At 51.8% G+C, this 12892-nt stretch overlaps 1 protein-coding gene across 1 annotated transcript in view; it reads left to right on the forward strand.

Moving 5' to 3' along the window:
* LOC145338737 (V-type proton ATPase catalytic subunit A-like) overlaps positions 1-12892 on the forward strand; it is a 64004-nt gene that overhangs the window by 26539 nt on the left and 24573 nt on the right. The window lies entirely within an intron of this gene.

Genomic DNA, 12892 nt, shown 5'->3' on the forward strand with positions numbered 1-12892 from the left:
TAATGTGAGTGAGGGTCAGTATTGTGAGTGAGGGTCAGTATTGCGAGTGAGGGTCAGTATTGTGAGTGAGGGTCAGTATTGTGAGTGATGGTCAGTATTGTGAGTGAGGGGTAGTGAGGGTCAGTGTTTTGAGTGAGGGTCAGTATTTTGAGTGAGTGTCAGTATTGTGAGTGAGGGTCAGTATTGCGAGTGAGGGTCAGTATTGCGAGTGACGGTCAGTATTGTGAGTGAGGGTCAGTATTGTGAGTGAGGGTCAGTATTTTGAGTGAGGGTCAGTATTGCGAGAGAGGGTCAGTATTGCGAGTGAGGGTCAGTATTTTGAGTGAGGGTCAGTATTGTGAGTGAGGGTCAGTACTTTGAGTGAGGGTCAGTATTGTGAGTGAGGGTCAGTATTGTGAGTGAGGGGGAGTGAGGGCCAGTATTGTGAGTGAGGGGAGAGAGGGTCAGGGTTGTGAGTGAGGGGGAGTGAGGGTCAGTATTGTGAGTGAGGGTCAGGTATTGTGAGTGAGGGGGTGTGAGGGTCAGTATTGTGAGTGAGGGGGAGTGAGGGTCAGCATTGTGAGTGAGGGGGAGTGAAGGTCAGTATTTTGAGTGAGGGGGAGTGAGGGTCAGGGTTGTGAGTGAGGGGGGAGTGAGGGTCAGTACTGTGAGTGAGGGGGAGTGAGGGTCAGTATTGCGAGTGAGGGGGAGTGAGGGTCAGTATTGTGAGTGTTGGGGGAGTGAGGGTCAGGGTTGTGAGTGAGGGGGAATGAGTGTCAGTGTTGTGAGTGAGGGGGAGTGAGGGTCAGTATTGTGAGTGAGGGGGAGTGAGCGTCAGTATTTTGAGTTAGGGGGAGAGAGGGTCAGGGTTGTGATTGAGGGGGAGTGAGGGTCAATATTGTGAGTGAGGGGGAGTGAGGGTCAGTAATGTGAGTGAGGGGGAGTGAGGGTCAGTATTGTGAGTGAGGGGGAGTGAGGGTCAGTATTGTGAGTGAGGTGGGAGTGAGGGTCAGTATTTTGATTGAGGGGGAGTGAGGGTCAGTATTTTGAGGGAGGGGGAGTGAGGGTCAGTATTGTGAGTGAGGGGGAGTGAGGGTCAGTATTGTGAGTGAGGGGGAGAGAGGGTCAGTATTGTGAGCGAGGGGGAGTGAGGGTCAGTATTTTGAATGAGGGGTAGTGAGGGTCATTATTGTGAGTGAGGGGGAGTGAGGGTCAGTATTTTGAGGGAGGGGGAGTGAGGGTCAGTATTGTGAGTGAGGGGGAGTGAGGGTCAGTATTGTGAGTGAGGGGGACAGAGGGTCAATATTGTGAATGAGGGGGAGTGAGGGTCAGTATTGTGAGTGAGGGGGAGTGAGGGTCAGTATTGTGAGTGAGGGGGGAGTGAGGGTCAGTATTTTGAATAAGGTGGAGTGAGGGTCAGTTTTGTGAGTGGGGGGGAGTGAGGGTCAGTATTGTGAGTGAGGGGGAGTGAGGGTCAGTATTGTGAGTGAGGGTCAGTACTTTGAGTGAGGGTCAGTATTGTGAGTGAGGGGGAGTGAGGGTCAGTATTGTGAGTGAGGGTCAGGGTTGTGATTGAGGGTCAGTATTTTGAGTGAGGGGGAGTGAGGGTCAGTATTGTGCGTGAGGGTCAGTATTGTGAGTGAGGGGGAGTGAGGGTCCGTATTGTGAGTCAGGGTCAGTATTTTGAGTGAGGGTCAGTATTGCGAGTGAGGGTCAGTATTGCGAGTGAGGGTCAGGGTTGTGAGTGAGGGTCAGTATTGTGAGTGAGGGTCAGTACTTTGAGTGAGGGTCAGTATTGTGAGTGAGGGTCAGTATTGCGAGTGAGGGTCAGTATTGCAGGTGAGGGTGAGTATTGTGAGTGAGGGTCAGTATTGTGAGTGAGGGGAGTGAGGGTCAGTATTCTGAGTGAGGGTCAGTAATGTGAGTGAGGGTCAGTAATGTGAGTGAGGGTCAGTATTGTGAGTGATGGTCAGTATTGCGAGTGAGGGTCAGTATTGTGAGTGAGGGTCAGTATTGTGAGTGACGGTCAGTATTGTGAATGAGGGGGAGTGAGGGTCAGTATTGTGAGTGAGGGTCAGTAATGTGAGTGAGGGTCAGTATTTTGAGTGAGGGTCAGTATTGTGAGTGAGGGTCAGTATTGTGAGTGAGGGTCAGGGTTGTGATTGAGGGTCAGTATTTTGAGTGAGGGGGAGTGAGGGTCAGTATTGTGAGTGAGGGTCAGTATTGTGAGTGAGGGGGAGTGAGGGTCCGTATTGTGAGTCAGGGTCAGTATTTTGAGTGAGGGTCAGTATTGCGAGTGAGGGTCAGTATTGCGAGTGAGGGTCAGGGTTGTGAGTGAGGGTCAGTATTGTGAGTGAGGGTCAGTACTTTGAGTGAGGGTCAGTACTTTGAGTGAGGGTCAGTATTGTGAGTGAGGGTCAGCATTGCGAGTGAGGGTCAGTATTGCAGGTGAGGGTGAGTATTGTGAGTGAGGGTCAGTATTGTGAGTGAGGGGAGTGAGGGTCAGTATTGTGAGTGAGGGTCAGTAATGTGAGTGAGGGTCAGTATTGTGAGTGAGGGTCAGTATTGCGAGTGAGGGTCAGTATTGTGAGTGAGGGTCAGTATTGTGAGTGACGGTCAGTATTGTGAGTGAGGGGGAGTGAGGGTCAGTATTGTGAGTGAGGGTCAGTAATGTGAGTGAGGGTCAGTATTTTGAGTGAGGGTCAGTATTGTGAGTGAGGGTCAGTGTTTTGAGTGAGGGTCAGTATTTTGAGTGAGTGTCAGTATTGTGAGTGAGGGTCAGTATTGCGAGTGAGGGTCAGTATTGCGAGTGACGGTCAGTATTGTGAGTGAGGGTCAGTATTGTGAGTGAGGGTCAGTATTTTGAGTGAGGGTCAGTATTGTGAGTGAGGGTCAGCATTGCGAGTGAGGGTCAGTATTGCAGGTGAGGGTGAGTATTGTGAGTGAGGGTCAGTATTGTGAGTGAGGGGAGTGAGGGTCAGTATTCTGAGTGAGGGTCAGTAATGTGAGTGAGGGTCAGTATTGTGAGTGAGGGTCAGTATTGCGAGTGAGGGTCAGTATTGTGAGTGAGGGTCAGTATTGTGAGTGACGGTCAGTATTGTGAGTGAGGGGGAGTGAGGGTCAGTGTTTTGAGTGAGGGTCAGTATTTTGAGTGAGTGTCAGTATTGTGAGTGAGGGTCAGTATTGCGAGTGAGGGTCAGTATTGCGAGTGACGGTCAGTATTGTGAGTGAGGGTCAGTATTGTGAGTGAGGGTCAGTATTTTGAGTGAGGGTCAGTATTGCGAGAGAGGGTCAGTATTGCGAGTGAGGGTCAGTATTTTGAGTGAGGGTCAGTATTGTGAGTGAGGGTCAGTACTTTGAGTGAGGGTCAGTATTGTGAGTGAGGGTCAGTATTGTGAGTGAGGGGGAGTGAGGGCCAGTATTGTGAGTGAGGGGGAGAGAGGGTCAGGGTTGTGAGTGAGGGGGAGTGAGGGTCAGTATTGTGAGTGAGGGTCAGTATTGTGAGTGAGGGGGTGTGAGGGTCAGTATTGTGAGTGAGGGGGAGTGAGGGTCAGCATTGTGAGTGAGGGGGAGTGAAGGTCAGTATTTTGAGTGAGGGGGAGTGAGGGTCAGGGTTGTGAGTGAGGGGGGAGTGAGGGTCAGTACTGTGAGTGAGGGGGAGTGAGGGTCAGTATTGCGAGTGAGGGGGAGTGAGGGTCAGTATTGTGAGTGTTGGGGGAGTGAGGGTCAGGGTTGTGAGTGAGGGGGAATGAGTGTCAGTGTTGTGAGTGAGGGGGAGTGAGGGTCAGTATTGTGAGTGAGGGGGAGTGAGCGTCAGTATTTTGAGTTAGGGGGAGAGAGGGTCAGGGTTGTGATTGAGGGGGAGTGAGGGTCAATATTGTGAGTGAGGGGGAGTGAGGGTCAGTAATGTGAGTGAGGGGGAGTGAGGGTCAGTATTGTGAGTGAGGGGGAGTGAGGGTCAGTATTGTGAGTGAGGTGGGAGTGAGGGTCAGTATTTTGATTGAGGGGGAGTGAGGGTCAGTATTTTGAGGGAGGGGGAGTGAGGGTCAGTATTGTGAGTGAGGGGGAGTGAGGGTCAGTATTGTGAGTGAGGGGGAGAGAGGGTCAGTATTGTGAGCGAGGGGGAGTGAGGGTCAGTATTTTGAATGAGGGGTAGTGAGGGTCATTATTGTGAGTGAGGGGGAGTGAGGGTCAGTATTTTGAGGGAGGGGGAGTGAGGGTCAGTATTGTGAGTGAGGGGGAGTGAGGGTCAGTATTGTGAGTGAGGGGGACAGAGGGTCAATATTGTGAATGAGGGGGAGTGAGGGTCAGTATTGTGAGTGAGGGGGAGTGAGGGTCAGTATTGTGAGTGAGGGGGGAGTGAGGGTCAGTATTTTGAATAAGGTGGAGTGAGGGTCAGTTTTGTGAGTGAGGGGGAGTGAGGGTCAGTATTGTGAGTGTTGGGGGAGTGAGGGTCAGGGTTGTGAGTGAGGGGGAATGAGTGTCAGTGTTGTGAGTGAGGGGGAGTGAGGGTCAGTATTGTGAGTGAGGGGGAGTGAGCGTCAGTACTTTGAGTGAGGGTCAGTATTGTGAGTGAGGGGGAGTGAGCGTCAGTATTTTGAGTGAGGGGGAGAGAGGGTCAGGGTTGTGAGTGAGGGGGAGTGAGGGTCAATATTGTGAGTGAGGGGGAGTGAGGGTCAGTATTGTGAGTGAGGGGGGAGTGAGGGTCAGTATTTTGATTGAGGGGGAGTGAGGGTCAGTATTTTGAGGAAGGGGGCGTGAGGGTCAGTATTGTGAGTGAGGGGGAGTGAGGGTCAGTATTGTGAGTGAGGGGGAGAGAGGGTCAGTATTGTGAGTGAGGGGGAGTGAGGGTCAGTATTTTGAGGGAGGGGGAGTGAGGGTCAGTATTGTGAGTGAGGGGGAGTGAGGGTCAGTATTGTGAGTGAGGGGGACAGAGGGTCAATATTGTGAGTGAGGGGGAGTGAGGGTCAGTATTGTGAGTGAGGGGGAGTGAGGGTCAGGGTTGTGAGTGAGGGGGGAGTGAGGGTCAGTATTTTGAGTGAGGGTCAGTATTGTGAGTGAGGGGGAGTGAGGGTCAGTATTGTGAGTGAGGGTCAGGGTAGTGATTGAGGGTCAGTATTTTGGGTGAGGGGGAGTGAGGGTCATTATTGTGAGTGAGGGTCAGTATTGTGAATGAGGGTCAGTATTGTGAGTGAGGGGGAGTGAGGGTCAGTATTGTGAGTGAGGGGGAGAGAGGGTCAGTATTGTGAGCGAGGGGGAGTGAGGGTCAGTATTTTGAGTGAGGGGGAGTGAGGGTCAGTATTGTGAGTGAGGGGGAGCGAGGGTCAGTACTTTGAGTGAGGGTCAGTATTGTGAGTGAGGGGGAGTGTGGGTCAGTATTGCGAGTGAGGGGGAGTGAGGGTCAGTATTGTGAGTGAGGGGGAGTGAGCGTCAGTATTTTGAGTGAGGGGGAGAGAGGGTCAGGGTTGTGAGTGAGGGGGAGTGAGGGTCAATATTGTGAGTGAGGGGGAGTGAGGGTCATTATCGTGAGTGAGGGGGAGTGAGGGTCAGTATTGTGAGTGAGGGGGACAGAGGGTCAATATTGTGAGTGAGGGGGAGTGAGGGTCAGCATTGTGAGTGAGGGGGAGTGAGGGTCAGTATTGTGAGTGAGGGGGAGAGAGGGTCAGTATTGTGAGTGAGGGGGGAGTGAGGGTCAGTATTTTGAATAAGGTGGAGTGAGGGTCAGTTTTGTGAGTGGGGGGGAGTGAGGGTCAGTATTGTGAGTGAGGGGGAGTGAGGGTCAGTATTGTGAGTGAGGGTCAGTACTTTGAGTGAGGGTCAGTATTGTGAGTGAGGGGGAGTGAGGGTCAGTATTGTGAGTGAGGGTCAGGGTTGTGATTGAGGGTCAGTATTTTGAGTGAGGGGGAGTGAGGGTCAGTATTGTGAGTGAGGGTCAGTATTGTGAGATAGGGGGAGTGGGGTCCGTATTGTGAGTCAGGGTCAGTATTTTGAGTGAGGGTCAGTATTGCGAGTGAGGGTCAGTATTGCGAGTGAGGGTCAGGGTTGTGAGTGAGGGTCAGTATTGTGAGTGAGGGTCAGTACTTTGAGTGAGGGTCAGTATTGTGAGTGAGGGTCAGTATTGCGAGTGAGGGTCAGTATTGCAGGTGAGGGTGAGTATTGTGAGTGAGGGTCAGTATTGTGAGTGAGGGGAGTGAGGGTCAGTATTCTGAGTGAGGGTCAATAATGTGAGTGAGGGTCAGTATTGTGAGTGAGGGTCAGTATTGCGAGTGAGGGATAGTATTGTGAGTGAGGGTCAGTATTGTGAGTGAGGGCGAGTGAGGGTCAGTATTGTGAGTGAGGGAGAGTGAGGGTCAGTATTGTGAGTGTTGGGGAGTGAGGGTCAGGGTTGTGAGTGAGGGGGGAGTGAGGGTCAGTATTTTGAGTGAGGGTCAGTATTGTGAGTGAGGGGGAGTGAGGGTCAGTATTGTGAGTGAGGGTCAGGGTAGTGATTGAGGGTCAGTATTTTGGGTGAGGGGGAGTGAGGGTCATTATTGTGAGTGAGGGTCAGTATTGTGAATGAGGGTCAGTATTGTGAGTGAGGTGGAGTGAGGGTCAGTATTGTGAGTGAGGGTCTGTATTTTGAGTGAGGGTCAGTATTGTGAGTGAGGGTCAGTATTGTGAGTGAGGGGGAGTGAGGGTCAGTATTGTGAGTGAGGGTCAGTATTGTGAGTGAGGGGGAGTGAGGGTCAGTATTGTGAGTGAGGGTCCGTATTGTGAGTGAGGGTCCGTATTGTGAGTAAGGGTCCGTATTGTGAGTGAGGGGGAGTGAGGGTCAGTATTGTGAGTGAGGGTCAGGGTTGTGAGTGAGGGTCAGTATTGTGAGTGAGGGTCAGTATTTTGAGTGAGGATCAGTATTTTGAGTGAGGGTCAGTATTGCGAGTGAGGGTCAGTATTGTGAGTGAGGGGGAGGGAGGGTCAATATTTTGAGTGAGGGGGAGTGAGGGTCAGTATTGTGAGTGAGGGGGAGTGAGGGCCAGTATTGTGAGTGAGGGGGAGAGAGGGTCAGGGTTGTGAGTGAGGGGGAGTGAGGGTCAGTATTGTGAGTGAGGGGGTGTGAGGGTCAGTATTGTGAGTGAGGGGGAGTGAGGGTCAGCATTGTGAGTGAGGGGGAGTGAAGGTCAGTATTTTGAGTGAGGGGGAGTGAGGGTCAGGGTTGTGAGTGAGGGGGGAGTGAGGGTCAGTACTGTGAGTGAGGGGGAGTGAGGGTCAGTATTGCGAGTGAGGGGGAGTGAGGGTCAGTATTGTGAGTGTTGGGGGAGTGAGGGTCAGGGTTGTGAGTGAGGGGGAATGAGTGTCAGTGTTGTGAGTGAGGGGGAGTGAGGGTCAGTATTGTGAGTGAGGGGGAGTGAGCGTCAGTATTTTGAGTTAGGGGGAGACAGGGTCAGGGTTGTGATTGAGGGGGAGTGAGGGTCAATATTGTGAGTGAGGGGGAGTGAGGGTCAGTAATGTGAGTGAGGGGGAGTGAGGGTCAGTATTGTGAGTGAGGGGGAGTGAGGGTCAGTATTGTGAGTGAGGTGGGAGTGAGGGTCAGTATTTTGATTGAGGGGGAGTGAGGGTCAGTATTTTGAGGGAGGGGGAGTGAGGGTCAGTATTGTGAGTGAGGGGGAGTGAGGGTCAGTATTGTGAGTGAGGGGGAGAGAGGGTCAGTATTGTGAGCGAGGGGGAGTGAGGGTCAGTATTTTGAATGAGGGGTAGTGAGGGTCATTATTGTGAGTGAGGGGGAGTGAGGGTCAGTATTTTGAGGGAGGGGGAGTGAGGGTCAGTATTGTGAGTGAGGGGGAGTGAGGGTCAGTATTGTGAGTGAGGGGGACAGAGGGTCAATATTGTGAGTGAGGGGGAGTGAGGGTCAGTATTGTGAGTGAGGGGGAGTGAGGGTCAGTATTGTGAGTGAGGGGGGAGTGAGGGTCAGTATTTTGAATAAGGTGGAGTGAGGGTCAGTTTTGTGAGTGGGGGGGAGTGAGGCTCAGTATTGTGAGTGAGGGGGAGTGAGGGTCAGTATTGTGAGTGAGGGTCAGTACTTTGAGTGAGGGTCAGTATTGTGAGTGAGGGTCAGTATTGTGAGTGAGGGTCAGGGTTGTGATTGAGGGTCAGTATTTTGAGTGAGGGGGAGTGAGGGTCAGTATTGTGAGTGAGGGTCAGTATTGTGAGTGAGGGGGAGTGAGGGTCCGTATTGTGAGTCAGGGTCAGTATTTTGAGTGAGGGTCAGTATTGCGAGTGAGGGTCAGTATTGCGAGTGAGGGTCAGGGTTGTGAGTGAGGGTCAGTATTGTGAGTGAGGGTCAGTACTTTGAGTGAGGGTCAGTATTGTGAGTGAGGGTCAGCATTGCGAGTGAGGGTCAGTATTGCAGGTGAGGGTGAGTATTGTGAGTGAGGGTCAGTATTGTGAGTGAGGGGAGTGAGGGTCAGTATTCTGAGTGAGGGTCAGTAATGTGAGTGAGGGTCAGTATTGTGAGTGAGGGTCAGTATTGCGAGTGAGGGTCAGTATTGTGAGTGAGGGTCAGTATTGTGAGTGACGGTCAGTATTGTGAGTGAGGGGGAGTGAGGGTCAGTGTTTTGAGTGAGGGTCAGTATTTTGAGTGAGTGTCAGTATTGTGAGTGAGGGTCAGTATTGCGAGTGAGGGTCAGTATTGCGAGTGACGGTCAGTATTGTGAGTGAGGGTCAGTATTGTGAGTGAGGGTCAGTATTTTGAGTGAGGGTCAGTATTGCGAGAGAGGGTCAGTATTGCGAGTGAGGGTCAGTATTTTGAGTGAGGGTCAGTATTGTGAGTGAGGGTCAGTACTTTGAGTGAGGGTCAGTATTGTGAGTGAGGGTCAGTATTGTGAGTGAGGGGGAGTGAGGGTCAGTATTGTGAGTGAGGGGGAGAGAGGGTCAGTATTGTGAGCGAGGGGGAGTGAGGGTCAGTATTTTGAATGAGGGGTAGTGAGGGTCATTATTGTGAGTGAGGGGGAGTGAGGGTCAGTATTTTGAGGGAGGGGGAGTGAGGGTCAGTATTGTGAGTGAGGGGGAGTGAGGGTCAGTATTGTGAGTGAGGGGGACAGAGGGTCAATATTGTGAATGAGGGGGAGTGAGGGTCAGTATTGTGAGTGAGGGGGAGTGAGGGTCAGTATTGTGAGTGAGGGGGGAGTGAGGGTCAGTATTTTGAATAAGGTGGAGTGAGGGTCAGTTTTGTGAGTGGGGGGGAGTGAGGGTCAGTATTGTGAGTGAGGGGGAGTGAGGGTCAGTATTGTGAGTGAGGGTCAGTACTTTGAGTGAGGGTCAGTATTGTGAGTGAGGGGGAGTGAGGGTCAGTATTGTGAGTGAGGGTCAGGGTTGTGATTGAGGGTCAGTATTTTGAGTGAGGGGGAGTGAGGGTCAGTATTGTGCGTGAGGGTCAGTATTGTGAGTGAGGGGGAGTGAGGGTCCGTATTGTGAGTCAGGGTCAGTATTTTGAGTGAGGGTCAGTATTGCGAGTGAGGGTCAGTATTGCGAGTGAGGGTCAGGGTTGTGAGTGAGGGTCAGTATTGTGAGTGAGGGTCAGTACTTTGAGTGAGGGTCAGTATTGTGAGTGAGGGTCAGTATTGCGAGTGAGGGTCAGTATTGCAGGTGAGGGTGAGTATTGTGAGTGAGGGTCAGTATTGTGAGTGAGGGGAGTGAGGGTCAGTATTCTGAGTGAGGGTCAGTAATGTGAGTGAGGGTCAGTAATGTGAGTGAGGGTCAGTATTGTGAGTGAGGGTCAGTATTGCGAGTGAGGGTCAGTATTGTGAGTGAGGGTCAGTATTGTGAGTGACGGTCAGTATTGTGAATGAGGGGGAGTGAGGGTCAGTATTGTGAGTGAGGGTCAGTAATGTGAGTGAGGGTCAGTATTTTGAGTGAGGGTCAGTATTGTGAGTGAGGGTCAGTGTTTTGAGTGAGAGTCAGTATTTTGAGTGAGTGTCAGTATTGTGAGTGAGGGTCAGTATTGCGAGTGAGGGTCAGTATTGCGAGTGACGGTCAGTATTGTGAGTGAGGGTCAGTATTGTGAGTGAGGGTCAGTATTTTGAGTGAGAGTCAGTATTGCGAGTGAGGGTCAGTATTTTGAGTGAGGGTCAGTATTGCGAGAGAGGGTCAGTATTGCGAGTGAGGGTCAGTATTTTGAGTGAGGGTCAGTATTGTGAGTGAGGGTCAGTACTTTGAGTGAGGGTCAGTATTGTGAGTGAGGGTCAGTATTGTGAGTGAGGGGGAGTGAGGGTCAGTATTGTGTGTGCGGGTCAGTATTGTGAGTGAGGGGGAGTGAGGGTCAGTATTGTGAGTGAGGGTCCGTATTGTGAGTGAGGGTCCGTATTGTGAGTAAGGGTCCGTATTGTGAGTGAGGGGGAGTGAGGGTCAGTATTGTGAGTGAGGGTCAGGGTTGTGAGTGAGGGTCAGTATTGTGAGTGAGGGTCAGTATTTTGAGTGAGGATCAGTATTTTGAGTGAGGGTCAGTATTGCGAGTGAGGGTCAGTATTGTGAGTGAGGGGGAGGGAGGGTCAATATTTTGAGTGAGGGGGAGTGAGGGTCAGTATTGTGAGTGAGGGGGAGTGAGGGCCAGTATTGTGAGTGAGGGGGAGAGAGGGTCAGGGTTGTGAGTGAGGGGGAGTGAGGGTCAGTATTGTGAGTGAGGGTCAGTATTGTGAGTGAGGGGGTGTGAGGGTCAGTATTGTGAGTGAGGGGGAGTGAGGGTCAGCATTGTGAGTCAGGGGGAGTGAAGGTCAGTATTTTGAGTGAGGGGGAGTGAGGGTCAGGGTTGTGAGTGAGGGGGGAGTGAGGGTCAGTACTGTGAGTGAGGGGGAGTGAGGGTCAGTATTGCGAGTGAGGGGGAGTGAGGGTCAGTATTGTGAGTGTTGGGGGAGTGAGGGTCAGGGTTGTGAGTGAGGGGGAATGAGTGTCAGTGTTGTGAGTGAGGGGGAGTGAGGGTCAGTATTGTGAGTGAGGGGGAGTGAGGGTCAGTATTGTGAGTGAGGGGGGAGTGAGGGTCAGTATTTTGATTGAGGGGGAGTGAGGGTCAGTATTTTGAGGGAGGGGGAGTGAGGGTCAGTATTGTGAGTGAGGGGGAGTGAGGGTCAGTATTGTGAGTGAGGGGGAGAGAGGGTCAGTATTGTGAGCGAGGGGGAGTGAGGGTCAGTATTTTGAGTGAGGGGTACTGAGGGTCAGTATTGTGAGTGAGGGGGAGTGAGGGTCAGTATTTTGAGGGAGGGGGAGTGAGGGTCAGTATTGTGAGTGAGGGGGAGTGAGGGTCAGTTTTGTGAGTGAGGGGGACAGAGGGTCAATATTGTGAGTGAGGGGGAGTGAGGGTCAGTATTGTGAGTGAGGGGGAGTGAGGGTCAGTATTGTGAGTGAGGGGGGAGTGAGGGTCAGTATTTTGAATAAGGTGGAGTGAGGGTCAGTTTTGTGAGTGGGGGGGAGTGAGGGTCAGTATTGTGAGTGAGGGGGAGTGAGGGTCAGTATTGTGAGTGAGGGTCAGTACTTTGAGTGAGGGTCAGTATTGTGAGTGAGGGGGAGTGAGGGTCAGTATTGTGAGTGAGGGTCAGGGTTGTGATTGAGGGTCAGTATTTTGAGTGAGGGGGAGTGAGGGTCAGTATTGTGAGTGAGGGTCAGTATTGCAGGTGAGGGTGAGTATTGTGAGTGAGGGTCAGTATTGTGAGCGAGGGGAGTGAGGGTCAGTATTCTGAGTGAGGGTCAGTAATGTGAGTGAGGGTCAGTAATGTGAGTGAGGGTCAGTATTGTGAGTGAGGGTCAGTATTGCGAGTGAGGGTCAGTATTGTGAGTGAGGGTCAGTATTGTGAGTGACGGTCAGTATTGTGAGTGAGGGGGAGTGAGGGTCAGTATTGTGAGTGAGGGTCAGTAATGTGAGTGAGGGTCAGTATTTTGAGTGAGGGTCAGTATTGTGAGTGAGGGTCAGTGTTTTGAGTGAGGGTCAGTATTTTGAGTGAGTGTCAGTATTGTGAGTGAGGGTCAGTATTGCGAGTGAGGGTCAGTATTGCAAGTGACGGTCAGTATTGTGAGTGAGGGTCAGTATTGTGAGTGAGGGTCAGTATTTTGAGTGAGGGTCAATATTGCGAGTGAGAGTCAGTATTGCGAGTGAGGGTCAGTATTTTGAGTGAGGGTCAGTATTGCGAGAGAGGGTCAGTATTGCGAGTGAGGGTCAGTATTTTGAGTGAGGGTCAGTATTGTGAGTGAGGGTCAGTACTTTGAGTGAGGGTCAGTATTGTGAGTGAGGGGGTGTGAGGGTCAGTATTGTGAGTGAGGGTCAGGGTTGTGATTGAGGGTCAGTATTTTGAGTGAGGGGGAGTGAGGGTCAGTATTGTGAGTGAGGGTCAGTATTGTGAGTGAGGGGGAGTGAGGGTCCGTATTGTGAGTCAGGGTCAGTATTTTGAGTGAGGGTCAGTATTGCGAGTGAGGGTCAGTACTTTGAGTGAGGGTCAGTATTGCGAGTGAGGGTCAGTATTGCGAGTGAGGGTCAGTATTGTGAGTGAGGGTCAGTATTTTGAGTGACGGTCAGTATTGTGAGTGAGGGTCAGTATTTTGAGAGAGGGTCAGTATTTCGAGTGAGGGTCAGTATTGCGAGTGAGGGTCAGTATTTTGAGTGAGGGTCAGTATTTTGAGGGACGGTCAGTATTGTGAGTGAGGGTCAGTATTGTGAGTGAGGGGGAGTGAGGGTCAGTATTGAGAGTGAGGGTCAGTATTGTGAGTGAGGGTCAGTATTGTGAGTGAGGGGGATTTTATGAGTGTATTTATTCTTCCTTGATATGAATCCACTCCCCCTTCTCTCCCGGTACTCCGCTCCTCCCCTCTCCTCACCCCTCCTCCTTCCCCTCCGCTCCCAGTCCCTCTCCTCCGTCACCCTTTCTCCACTCATTCCCCACCCACCCCTCTACAC

This window comes from Carcharhinus amblyrhynchos, unplaced genomic scaffold, assembly GCF_965287045.1.
Source record: "Carcharhinus amblyrhynchos unplaced genomic scaffold, sCarAmb.v2.hapA chromosome_157, whole genome shotgun sequence".
Classification (NCBI taxonomy): domain Eukaryota; kingdom Metazoa; phylum Chordata; class Chondrichthyes; order Carcharhiniformes; family Carcharhinidae; genus Carcharhinus; species Carcharhinus amblyrhynchos.